General features: G+C 37.3%; 1 protein-coding gene and 1 pseudogene across 6 annotated transcripts in view; one reads left to right on the forward strand and one right to left on the reverse strand.

The window, feature by feature from the left end:
* Nucleotides 1-12778, reverse strand: part of CCDC85A (coiled-coil domain containing 85A) — a 203251-nt gene that overhangs the window by 18602 nt on the left and 171871 nt on the right. The gene's annotated exons all lie outside the window — the stretch shown is intronic.
* LOC138414233 (geranylgeranyl transferase type-2 subunit beta pseudogene) lies at nt 53-11731 on the forward strand (annotated as a pseudogene).

The raw sequence follows: 12778 nt of genomic DNA on the forward strand, positions 1-12778 counted from the left end.
CAAGAAAGCATATAGAATAAGAAGCTTAATGAAATGAACCACAATGACCACAATGGCAAGCTGTAACATGCACCTCTAACTAGGGAAAAAATTAAAATAAAAACTCACTGAAGTTCTGTGTATGAGAGCTAATGCTGATTTTTTTAAAAGTTTTGGGCAAAGGTATAACTAATTCTCAAGCTATCAAAAAGGGACAGATGATAATGCCAAAATTCCAGAAAAAAAGAAAAAGGAAGCTATTTATACAACTTAATTTTGTTGGTTTTATTTGTGAGAAACAGAATTAACATAAATCTTACAAGTATTTAAAACTGCAACTTAGAAATTATTTAAATGCAATTGGGAGCACTCTGACCTTATGTTAAGAAACACAAGTTGGGTAGATATATTCAACACTCAGAAAAACTGACACTGCATCAAATTCTCAGCAAAACTTCTGCACACTGGAGAGTATATAATGAACCAAGAGATCACCATTGCATTAAAGTAACTATTTTAAATGAGACATATACACAATTATCAACATTTCTAATTAATTGGTTAACTCCCAAATTTCTGTACTGGTTGGAACTAAGACATCACAACTGACATAAAAAGAAAATACAAAATTTTTTCCCCCCTGAATTTCAGGTTTTTGCCATGACCAAACTGTGTAATTTTATTAAAATGATCAGAAGCAAAATGAACTAATTTGAACATAATTTCCTTTCCCTGCCAACTTTCACTAAGACCTGTATCTAAGAATGCTATATCCTAAGGAATAAGAAACAATTTTTAAAATATAGAAAATTCGCAAATATAGTCCAAAAATTCCAGTGTCCAAATGTTTAAGTTAATTTTAGGAGATTGAAAATGAGAATATAATTTTTTAGTTCTCATTAATCTATTATCCTTGAAGTATGTGCTTTACTGTGAATAGTACTGGTCTAATTTTGACTTTTCTCTAACTTTTCGAGGCTGAACCATAAAGGAAATGTACCATGGTCTTAAGCGAAGTAAAAAAGGGGAGCAATCTTGACCAGCAGTTGGTACTCACAAAACTTTTTCCTGAATCTACAAAATCAATACCAGTTACCTATTAAATAAGTAAGTCACACATAATCCTCACATATAACAGAGAAAATTATAGATTTACACTTGGACCATAATGATCATTTCATCAAAGCAACACTGATTTAAACTTTGCTCTTTTAGTAATCATTTCATATGTCAGTGTCTAATTTATTTCCAACATCAAAAGAGTTATATCCAGGGCTTCCCTGGTGGCGCAGTGTTTGAGAGTCCACCTGCGGATGCAGGGGACATGGGTTCGTGCCCCAGTCTGGGAAGATCCCACATGCCGCGGAGCGGCTAGGCCCGTGAGCCATGGCCGCTGAGCCTGCGCGTCCGGAGCCTGTGCTCCGCAACGGGAGAGGCCACAACAGTGAGAGGCCCGTGTACCGCAAAAAAAAAAAAAAAAAAAAAAGAGTTATATGCAATAATTTATAATATGGTTGATGGGTTAAAATTCACCTCCCATCCCAAAATGCATAGTTCTATTTCTGAGATGATCATTAACAACTAATGCAGACTTTTTACAAGTGAGTTCTATCTTCTAAATTTGGTTCTCTCCAAGTCTTACACATCTCTCAGATCTCATGTGTTTTTGGATTCAATCAAGTAAAACATAAGAACATCTTTCATTCTTCCTTAGTGTGTAGCAAGATTAAATCCCAATGCCTCTCCACTGTAACAAAGCTTATTATCATAACCATGAATCTAAGGTAACATCTATAACCATTTAGAGGCCTGCTGAAAAGGGCAGTCATTTATTTTCCCACTTTCAGAAAGTTGATACTACATGCAATAGCTACGCCTTTCAGTATCTTGTAACAGGTTCTTTTTAAACATATTAAATATAGATTGTATAGTATTATTAATCCCATAAGAGGGGGTGATATATGGGCCAGTTTTTTATGGAAGAATAAACTACTTGATGATATCATTTTAAAGGAATAGGTCCTCTTTTAGAATCAGGATTATTGACTTTCTACTCATGTCAGCAATTTTCTCGTTTTAAGTCAGGTCATGGAAAAATGTGTCTAGACCAGCCATCATTTTTGACCTTCGAGTAAAATATATCTGAATAATACTTATATACCAATGAAGGCTTAGCTCTCTGCTAGCTCTACAATTGTCAATCATGACATTTTTTGAAGACAGTTTCATAAAACATAAGCCTTCAATAACTCAGTGGTTGGAGTTATTTCTGGCAACTTCAGAGCGTAAAGTGGGGAAACCCAGATTCCAGCCATCAATTGGGAGAACAGTTCCCAACAACCTTAAGAAAGTCACTTCCTATTCTCTGAGGAATTCTATTTTGCTTTGTTTTCTGGAGTTTTCCAAAGATCCAGACTCATTTAAAAAAAAAAAAGCATGTGTGAATGACCCTACTACTCCAATAGAAATCTGTGTACTCATCTACTACTTTATATACAGTTACTTAGAGTAATCTGCAGATTATCTAGTACTCTGCAAATTATTTTACTTTGCTATATAGCAAAGTAATGCTCTGCATCAAGACTGTGTGGGAGGTGACTTACAGATCACTTACTGTGTGCTAAGTACTCATTATAGAAATCACAAATTCTAATACTCTAAGCAAACACCATAGATAAGGAAATAAAAGCACACCTCAACATAACATAGGCCATATATGACAAGCCCACAGCTAACATCATACCCAGGGGTTGAAAGCTAAAAGCACTTCCCCTGAGCTGAGAAACAAGACAAGGATGTCCTCTTTTGCCAGTTTTATTCAACATGGTGTTGGAAGTCCTAGTCATAGCGATCAGACAAGAAATAAAAGGAATACAAGTTGGAAAGGAAGAAGTAAAAGTGTCACTGTTTGCAGATGACATGATACATACAGAGAAAATCCTAAACACGCCACCAAAAAACTGCTAAAGCTCATCAGTAAATTCAGGAGAGTTGCAGGATACAAGATTAATATATAGAAATCTGTTGCTTTTCTATACACTGATAATGAACTATCAGAAAGAGAAAGCAAGAAAACAATCCCATTTAAAACTGCATCAAAAAGAATAAAATACCCAGGAATAAACTTAACCAAGGAGGTGAAAGGCCTATACTCTGTAAAGTATAAAACTCTGATGAAGGAAATTGAAGGTGATACAAATAAACGGAGAGATATCCTGTGTTCATGGACTGGAAAAAATAATACTGTTAAAATGTCCACGCTACCCAAAGCAATCTACAGTCAATGCAGTCCCTATCAAAATACCTGTGACATTTTTCACAGAACTAGAACAAATAACCCTAAAATTTATATGGAATCACAAATGACCCCAAATAGCCAAAGCAATCTTGACAAAAAAGAACAAAGCTGGAGGTATCATGCTCCTTGAATCCAGACTATACTACAAAGCCACGATAATCAAAACAGTATGGTACTGGCACAAAAACAGACACATAGATCAATGGAACAGAACAGACAGCCCAGAAGTAAACCCACGCACTTACGGTCAATCAAGCTATGACAAAGGAGTTAACAATACACAATGGGAAAAAGACAGTCTCTTCAATAAGTGGTGCTGGGAAAACTGAACAGCTACATGTGAAATAATCAAATTAGAACATTCCTTCACACCATATACAAAAATAAACTCAAAATGGATTGAAAGCCTAAATGTAAGACCAAAAACCATGAAACTAGATGAAAACATAGGCAGAACACTCTTTGACATGAATTGTAGCAATATTTTTTTGGATCTGTCTCCTAAGGCAAAGGAAACAAAAGCAAACAAACAAACGTGACCTAATAAACTTAAAAGCTTTTACACAACAAAGGAAACCATTGACGAAAATGAAACGACAACGTACTTAATGGGAAAAAATACTTGCAAATGATATGACCAATAAGGGGTTAATATTCAAAATATATAAAACAGCTCATAAAACTCAATATAAAAAAAAAACCTGATTAAAAAATAGAACACCTGAATAGATATTTTTCCAAAGAAGACATACTGATGGCTAACAAGCACATGAAAAGATGCTCAACACCACTAATCATCAGAGAAATGCAAATCAAAACCACAAAGAGGTCAACCCCCTCACACCTGTTAGAATGGCTATCATCAAAAAGACCACAAATAACAAACGTTGGCAAGAATGTGGAGAAAAGGGAACCACTGTGCACTGTTGGTGGGAATGTAAATTGATGCAGCCACTATGGACAATGGTATGGAGGTTCTTCAAAAAACTAAAAACAGAACTACCATATGATCCAGGAATTCTACTACTGAGTATATATCTGAAGAAAACAAAAACAAATTCAGACGGATACACACACCCCAGTTTTCACAGCAGCATTATTTACAATAGCCAAGATACAGAAGCAACCTAAGTGTCAATTGATAGATGAATGGATAAAAAAGATGTGGTGTCTATACACACACACACACACACACACACACACACACACACACACAATGTAATACCACTCAGCCATAAAAAAGAATTAAATTTTTACATTTGCAACAACATGGATGGGCTGGAGGGTATTATGCTTAGTGAAATAAGTCAGAAAGAGAAAGAAAAATACTGTATGTTACCATTTATATGAGAAATCTAAAAAATAAAGGAATGAATATAACAAAACAAACAGATTCATGCATCTAGAGAACCAACTAGCGGTTACCAGTGAGAAGAGGGAAGCGGGAAGGGGCAAGACAGGGGTAGGGAGTTAAGAGGTACAAAGTACTAGGTATAAAATAAATAAGCTAAAAGAATATACTGTACAGCACAGGGAATATAGTCAATAATTTATAATAACTTTAAGTGGAGTATAATATATAAAAGTTTTGAATCACTATGTTCTACACCTGAAACTAATATTGTAAATCAACTAAACTTCAATTTAAAAAAAACCAAAAAATTAAAAAAAAATTTTAGTATTAGAATTATTATGTAATGTAAAAATGAAATGAAATAAAATAAATCATGAATTCTAATACTATAAGCAAACACCCTAGATGAGGAAACAAAAGCATCCCTTCAAATCACTGACGAAGATAAAACATATTGGTACTACTATTCCTCTTTAATGACATGATATCTGGAATATCTTTTTCCATGAAAATTGAGATTTGGAATACTTTCTAGTATTGTCCTTAAAATAACTGACCTCTCCTTCAAAATTAAGGAAAAAATATGAAGCCATTCAAATTTTTAAAAGATCATCTAAACGAAGAGAGAATACTTACATTACTTATGGTCTCACTGAGGAAAATTCACAATGTGAGTTTTAAGAGAACTAGCAAGATGAAGCTATTGTGATTATTTTCTTGCTACTTTATGGTTATATTTTATTTATTACTCTTAGTAAAATTATTTTAATTGACACTCTGGAAGCTTCAATTCTTTTGCCTTATAGAAATACATTTTAAAAACATCTTTAACAAGAATAAAAGAATACTATGTTTTTATATTTTATTATATAAAATACGGGCTTCCCACTTAGATATAAATCAGATGTAATGCATTTGTAACAAACATTAGAGCTCAGCCCCTCATCTATTAGAGGAAGTCAACTATGAAAGCCTGAAGATTGATCGACTAAAGTGGCTTCCTGTTAGTTAAAGATGTTTAATATTTTATAAGTCCAGAAGCTAGGTCAAACTATCAAACAGTGCATCATACCTCATGAGAATGCATACCTAGTTTAGGAGGGAGGATGAATCCTCTCTTTCCCTATTATATGGCAAGAGCAGGTGCTTTGCTTAATCTCATCAGGAAAAAAATATTTTGTTCAGTTTGATCAGTCTTCATTCTGAAATGTTGCAATACTGTACCAGCACACAAATAAATGCTCAGATCAGAAGAGATTTTAAAGGTCACCTTGACAAATCTTTTCCAAAAGATTCCTGTCAATGGGCTTAGAAATGCTAAGAGACCCTCTGCTTTGCTCTAATAAATAATAGTTGACTGTATTCAGGGAAAAGTACTTTTTTATTTAAATTAACTAAAGAATCTATTCAATACTAATTTAAAATATTAGATAATTTACAGATACTCGTTTATTCACTTAACAAAGTATTTACTAAGCACGTACCAAAGATAATATTCCGTATAATGCCAAGTAGGTCTCTATTCCAATAAATTTTTGTTGAAAGAAAAGCACAGTGAGTTCAGATCATTGACTATAGGGTCACAATCAGGCCTAGGTTCAGATTCTTTTTTTTTTTGATGTAGACCATTTTTAAAGTCTTTATTGAATTTGTTACAGTATTGCTTCTGTTTTATGTTTTGGCTTTTTGGTCGCAGCATGTGGGATCTTAGCTCCCTGATGAGGGATGGAGCCAGCACTCCACTTCATAGGAAGGCAAAGTCTTAACCACTGGACTGCCAGGGAAGTCCCTAGGTTCAGATTCTTGATCTGACACTTAGCCCCTGCATGACCTCTCTGTGTCTCAGTGTCCTCGTCTATAAGATGTGTATAAATAATGGTACAATGGTACCTCAGTCTATGGGTTTGGTTACTTACATGAAAAGAGCTTTTCCAGCAGTACCTGGCCCACATTAAGTACTCAGTATTTGCTGTCATTACCACGAATGTTTTTGCTTTGCCTGTCAACACATTTATAACTTGTTTGCCGATCTACTTTCACGTGTTTATGATTTAGAGCAGTTCTCAACCTGAAGTGATTTGGCCCCCAGCAGGGGTATTTGACAAAAATGCCTTGCTGACATTTTTAGTGGTCAAAACTGGGCAGTTTCTATGGGAATCTAGTTGGTAGAGGACAAGGATGGTTCTGAATGTCTGACAACGTACAGGATAGCCCCCTACAATTTTCCAGCCCCAAACGTCAATAGTGCTCAAGTTGAGAAAGCCTGAGTTGGAGAAAGAAGTGTGCTGGGAAACTGCAAAACAAAATTTCTGGTGATAGCTCCATAGCAGATTTTGCATATGAAAGCAAGTCGCCCACAAGATTTGGAGCTTGTGATGATTTTAAAGGAAACTCTCTGGGCTTCAGCCCTCAAGTGGTCTAAGTATAAAGACATCTTTATTTCCACCCCCAAAAAGGAAATTACTCTTTCTAACAAAAGGAATAGAATTAAAAATACCTGCTATATCCTACTGCAGCAGCAGATAGCAGAAACAGAATACTGAATGGGCAGGCTCAGGGCAGCACTCCAAAGAACAAAGAGCTCTCAGAGTGGAGAGAGAGAGCATGCTGCAGCGCCATGAAAATGGAGACAGCAATCCCACAGAGAATAGAACTGGCAGAAGATGCTTTGTGGACATGATGGAAGAAAATGAAATTTCCTTAGCAATACAACAGGTAAAGATCCTGCACTTAACTTTAAGTAGTCACGCTAGGAAAGAATTACATTGCTATCAAATAGAAATGAGGGCCCTGACACAGGAAACAACATCCCAGTGCAGGTGAGAGCATCCTGGGATACGCAGAGGGGAATCAGAGTGAGAGAACACTGGACCAGGACCGGGACCACTCTCTCCTTCACGTAGCTAAGGGCTGTGGTCTATTTACATACGTCTCCTCAGTAGGAAGAAGACTCCTTGAGGGTGTGTCTTAGTAATAACAGCTCTCAATTACTAAGCCCCTACTACACGTTAGGTCTCTCCTAAGTGCTGTCAGTTAAAAGATTATCAAGACTAGAGCTCCTATGAGCTCCTACTATTTATCTATTAAGACATGAACTGTTGGCCTGGCGCTTGTTCTCAATAATTTATACTCCGTAGTGATTTTTTTCTTTTTGGTTGGGGACCCTGAAGGTCTTCTTCTGTTCCATGTACTCACTACTTAGGCTCCTGGGCTGCAAGGAGATCCTGTAGATCCTGGGGAGGATCAGGACAGTTCAGAATGGTCCAGGGGCTTGGGGAGGTCAGAATAGAAGCGTGTTCATATTAATAACTGATGCAGGAGAACTGGTACACACCAGCTAAACATCACCTCTGGGCCCTTTTGACTTTGTCCACTCCAGACCCAGAACTGTGGCCACAAGACTGACTTAAAGCCTGCAGCTATAATAACCCAAAGATTTTGAGACTTGAGATTTGATAAAGTTGCCTAAAGAATTTGTTGAGAATTGCTAACAACTCACTTTGGAATACTGTGTGAGTCACGGTATTGATATAAACGAAATACAGTAGGGTTCCAGCTAAATACAGTTACCAAGAGAATAGTCTATTTCCTGTTCTTTCTTCTCTTTGGGTTTGGGGTTCCAGTGATACTTTTCTGGATCCCATGCTTTTCTTGTCCCACACTGGTGTGACCCAGGATGTCATTCTCTTGATTCTGGTTCCTTATTCATTCATATTCTTTCTCTTAATCTGGAATAGGTATTGAAAAAGCCTGCTTCCATCCTGGCTCTGATGAGCAAATCATGACCATGTGGACTCTACTTTCATGGTTTGACAGAGGGTGTAATTACCCTGACCACTCACTGTAAGGTGAGCTGATAAGACTCTTGTTCATAGCCCCATCCTGTTTTACAGTAATAGTTCATGTATCTTGGAGCTCCCTGAGGTCACCACACTTGACTTTTATTATCTCTGTAATCACAATGACTAGCACCCTATCTACATGTAGTAGTTGCTCAATAAACTTAATATATTAATGGATAATCAAAATCCATGTGTGAGACTGTGGCTTTTCCTCTGTCATCTCAGAAATAGTTGTGTAAATGCTTTACTTGTGTGCCTGTGTACTTGGTAATTAGTAGGTACTCAGCTATTTGTTAAGTAACTAAAGCACACTTCTAGAGTGCTAAAATGGCCTGAAGTAAGTGAAACTGACGTTACTATGATGGTCCATATAGACTTTTTTGGCAAGTCTACAGAATTTAAACAGACTAAATTCCCACTATTTTTCCTTCTCATTAGCCAGTTATTATCTGAGCAAAATAAATTTATTCTGAAAATCTGGAATCACTTCCATCTATTTCTAAAGCTGCAGTGAAGTTCAAATACGTTAAAAAAAAAAAAACAAAACAGAAAAACCAAAGAAACAGTAACTGAAAAGATCACTAGGAATGGTTAGCAGACCAAAAGTAGAAATAAGGCCTTATTACTGAGGCATCCAGAGTATATGCTGATTTCCATCAAAATCATGTAATTTCCATACAAAATGATTATATAATCATTATGTAATTACAAAATCATTATGTAATGTGAATATTAAAAAAGTTATCATCAAGAGAAATATTATTCTCAACTTAATTACGTGTAGGCCAATCAATCTATAAGTATCCAGGCGTTCCCAGCTAAGGAAGCCAGAAGGTAGTATTTATTCATTCACTCCTCATTTATTATGCCAAATAATGGCTAAGATTGAGGTCTGTGAGTCGCAGTTGAGGCTGTGAGGAACTTCAATTCAGAGAACCTGAAATATTAAACAGTTGTCACAGTCAGGGAAACAGAAGTTGTTCAGAACGATGTGAGCCTAGGACACGAGGGACAGAGTACCAAGAACTGAGGCTGACGTGAAAGGCAGGAGGTCAGATGATGGAGAACCTTCTATACCATATGAAGGATTTGAAATTTATTCTATGCTGAGGGATGAGCTACGTGACAAGACCTGATTTGGTTTGATAGATTGCTCTAGGAATAATGTGGAGAATGATCTGGGTGGGACAAGACTAGGTAGGATAAAGTCTAATTAGGAGATTAACAAAGAAGTTCAAGTAAAAAATGATTACCCATCACCTACACTGGACAATAGCAGAAGGAATAAAAAGGATATTGATGGATTACAGGGCAGGACCTTTTGAGCCTTAATATTTATTTCAGTGGAGGCAGGGAGGCTGAAAGAGGACTCTGGGATGGGTACCAGCTAAATGGTCATGCCATTAACCAGGATAGGAAATGCCAGGGGAAGTAATATATCTCATTCATCAGATTTTAGAATGAAGATCAAAGAGGGAATTAACAATATTAAACACAAAAGCATCTTTCTCACAAATACCCCCAACAAATGGTTTTCTTCTGACATGTAAAATAGGAGTTTGCAAAATAATTAAATTGTAAATGACTTTAACTTCATGCCATAATGAAAATATGTTCTCGGAAAAGAAAGTAATTCTGAAATATCTATCACTCCAGGTGAAACTTGAAGATATTTAAATACAGTTTCCAGAAAAAAATAAAATAAATGAAAGTAATTACGGAGGTTAGCAGGATGCCTTTTTACAAGAATGAGAGAGGGCAAACCCCAGGAAGAAAAGAATTAATATCTTGAAAGGGCCAAAACAGCCAAAACCCTGTATCTCTGTAGCCAGAGCAATAACAGACAAAGAATAACCATGAAGGCCTGGTAAAAAAAAAAGAAAAAAAAATAGCTGTTAAACAATAGGTAGGAAATGTGGACAATTAGATTTACGTGCATTCTGCTTGTAAGTAAAGCGTTTACGTGCTTAATTCTTGTCTTTTATTAACCATACACCTCCCTGTGAGAAGGACTGAAATTTCTAGAAAAAAAGAAAGATCATACATCTAAATGAGTTTCCAATCAGGTTGACATTAAATAGTCAAAGTTTTTGGCATTCTTGATGAGACAAACATATCTGAATACTTTTAGGTCTTGAGCTTATTAAAAAAATGGGGCAGGAGAGGGGCATGAGAAGGAGTGAGAGTCAGGGCATAGAAACGAAATGCCAGTGTAGGTGCAAAAGCAAAAAAGTAATTCTAGCTCTTTTCGCCTTCAGACACGGGCACACTGCAGAAGGATGTTATTATCAAGTCAGATGCACCTGACACCCTATTACTGGAGAAGCATGCAGATTATATAGCATCCTGTGGCTCCAAGAAAGATGATTGCATTCTTACTCTCTCTGATAGTATTAATGTTATTGACGTAAATAAAGCTGTGGAATATGTTCAGAGTCTACAGAAAGAAGATGGTTCTTTCGCTGGAGATATTTGGGGTCCCACTAAGCAGCTGGTCTAACTGGAGTTAATGGTCTGCTGGAAGTTCCAGCACGCACTGTGCTAGTTATATCAGCATACAGGAGCACTAGAACAGAGGGGGCCAGTCTAAAAGATAAGGGCTGAATACAGTGCAGGCCGGAGAGACCAGCGGCTTTGTGGGGTGTGAAAATCTACTTTTACGTAATAGGGAGAAATCGATACAAGATTCTTTTTTTGTGCGGTGGCAGTTTGGCTCTGTTGGGGAAGCTGGATGCTATTAATGTGGAAAAGGCAATTGAATTTGTTTTATCATGTAGGAACTTGGATGGTGGGTTTGGTTGCAGGCCAGGTTCTGAATCCCATGCTGGGTAGATCTATTGGTACACAGGATTCCTGGCTATTACTAGTCAGTTGCATCGAGTAAATTCTGATTTACTTGGCTGGTGGCTTTGTGAACGCCAGCCTGCGTCAGGTGGACGCAATGGAAGGCCACAGAAGGTACCAGATGTATGCTATTCTTGGTGGGTGTTGGCTTCCTTAAAGATAATTGGAAGGCTTCACTGGATTGACAGAGAGAAACTGCGCAGTTTCACCTTAGCATGTCAAGATGAAGAAACGGGAGGATTTGCGGACAGGCCAGGAGATATGGTAGATCCTTTTCATACTGTATTTGGAATTGCTGGATTGTCACTTTTGGGAGAAGAACAGATTAAACCTGTTAGTTTTACTGTTTTAACATTTCAGTATTTGAAGTGCTTAACAAACTTAATGACTGCCATTTTAATATTTTGTATATGAATTGTGTTGATTTTAATAAATTATATAATTATACATTAAAAAAAGTAATTCTAATTAACATTGCATTTGGCTTACAGAGCAGAGCTGAGTAACGATTGTGTTAAATACCTCAGCACTTCAGAGCCCAGTGGAAGACATGCAGCTAGAGCCCCAGGGACTAAACAGATATTTAGGACAAATCCTTGCTGAGGTTACTGAGAAATATTACACTGTGAGGTGGTGTTCACTGGCCTGGCTTTGGCAAAAGGAAGGGTCTACGGTATCTTCAAGGGTCTTCCAGTCCCCGAAGCTCCCACACAAAGTGGGGAGGTCAAGATATGAGAGAGGTCAACAGAGAGGCAGGAAGAGTCAGCTTCATCCAAAGGCAGCTACCACCCTAGGACATGCGTTCATAACACAGATAACAACGGCTGCCTGTCAGACTGCAGTTCACCCGTGCCATTTTGTGGAAAGCTCTACCTCAGAGCAGTTCACAATGATCTGACTGTTAAAGATTTACAAAAGCAAGAGTGGTCCAAATGCATCTAGGCCCCATAATCTCTGCACACATGGTAGCAATAAAATCACCAGCAGGGAGAAATGAGATCTCCCATCAGTGACACCACCATTAAAGCACAAAAGGAAACATCATGGGGACATGAGCTCATTTTCACAAACGGCTCTTACTAGGGGAGGAAGAAAATAAGTGATTTAAAAATATGTTTATTTGTGCACTACTTCCTAACTTACATAATTTAGGATGCATTGCATGCCTCTCTCATTCCCTACCTTTAAATCTTGCAAGTGTCCCAGGGCACAGTCCACAAACCACTTTTTTTTTCTCAACACTCATTCACAAACATTTCTAATTCAGTCCCATAGCCATGTATTCTTTCAAATTTTTATATCCAGCCCTGCCCTTTCCCCTGAGTCCCATATGTATACACCTAACTCTGCATCTGACATCTCCTCGTCGATGTCCAACATCTCAACTTTTCCATGCCCCCAAAGAACTTGATTCCCCTGCACCCCTTAACCTGTTCCCCCCAATCTTCCCCATCTCAGTAA

Source organism: Delphinus delphis, chromosome 12, assembly GCF_949987515.2.
Source record: "Delphinus delphis chromosome 12, mDelDel1.2, whole genome shotgun sequence".
Lineage (NCBI taxonomy): Eukaryota > Metazoa > Chordata > Mammalia > Artiodactyla > Delphinidae > Delphinus > Delphinus delphis.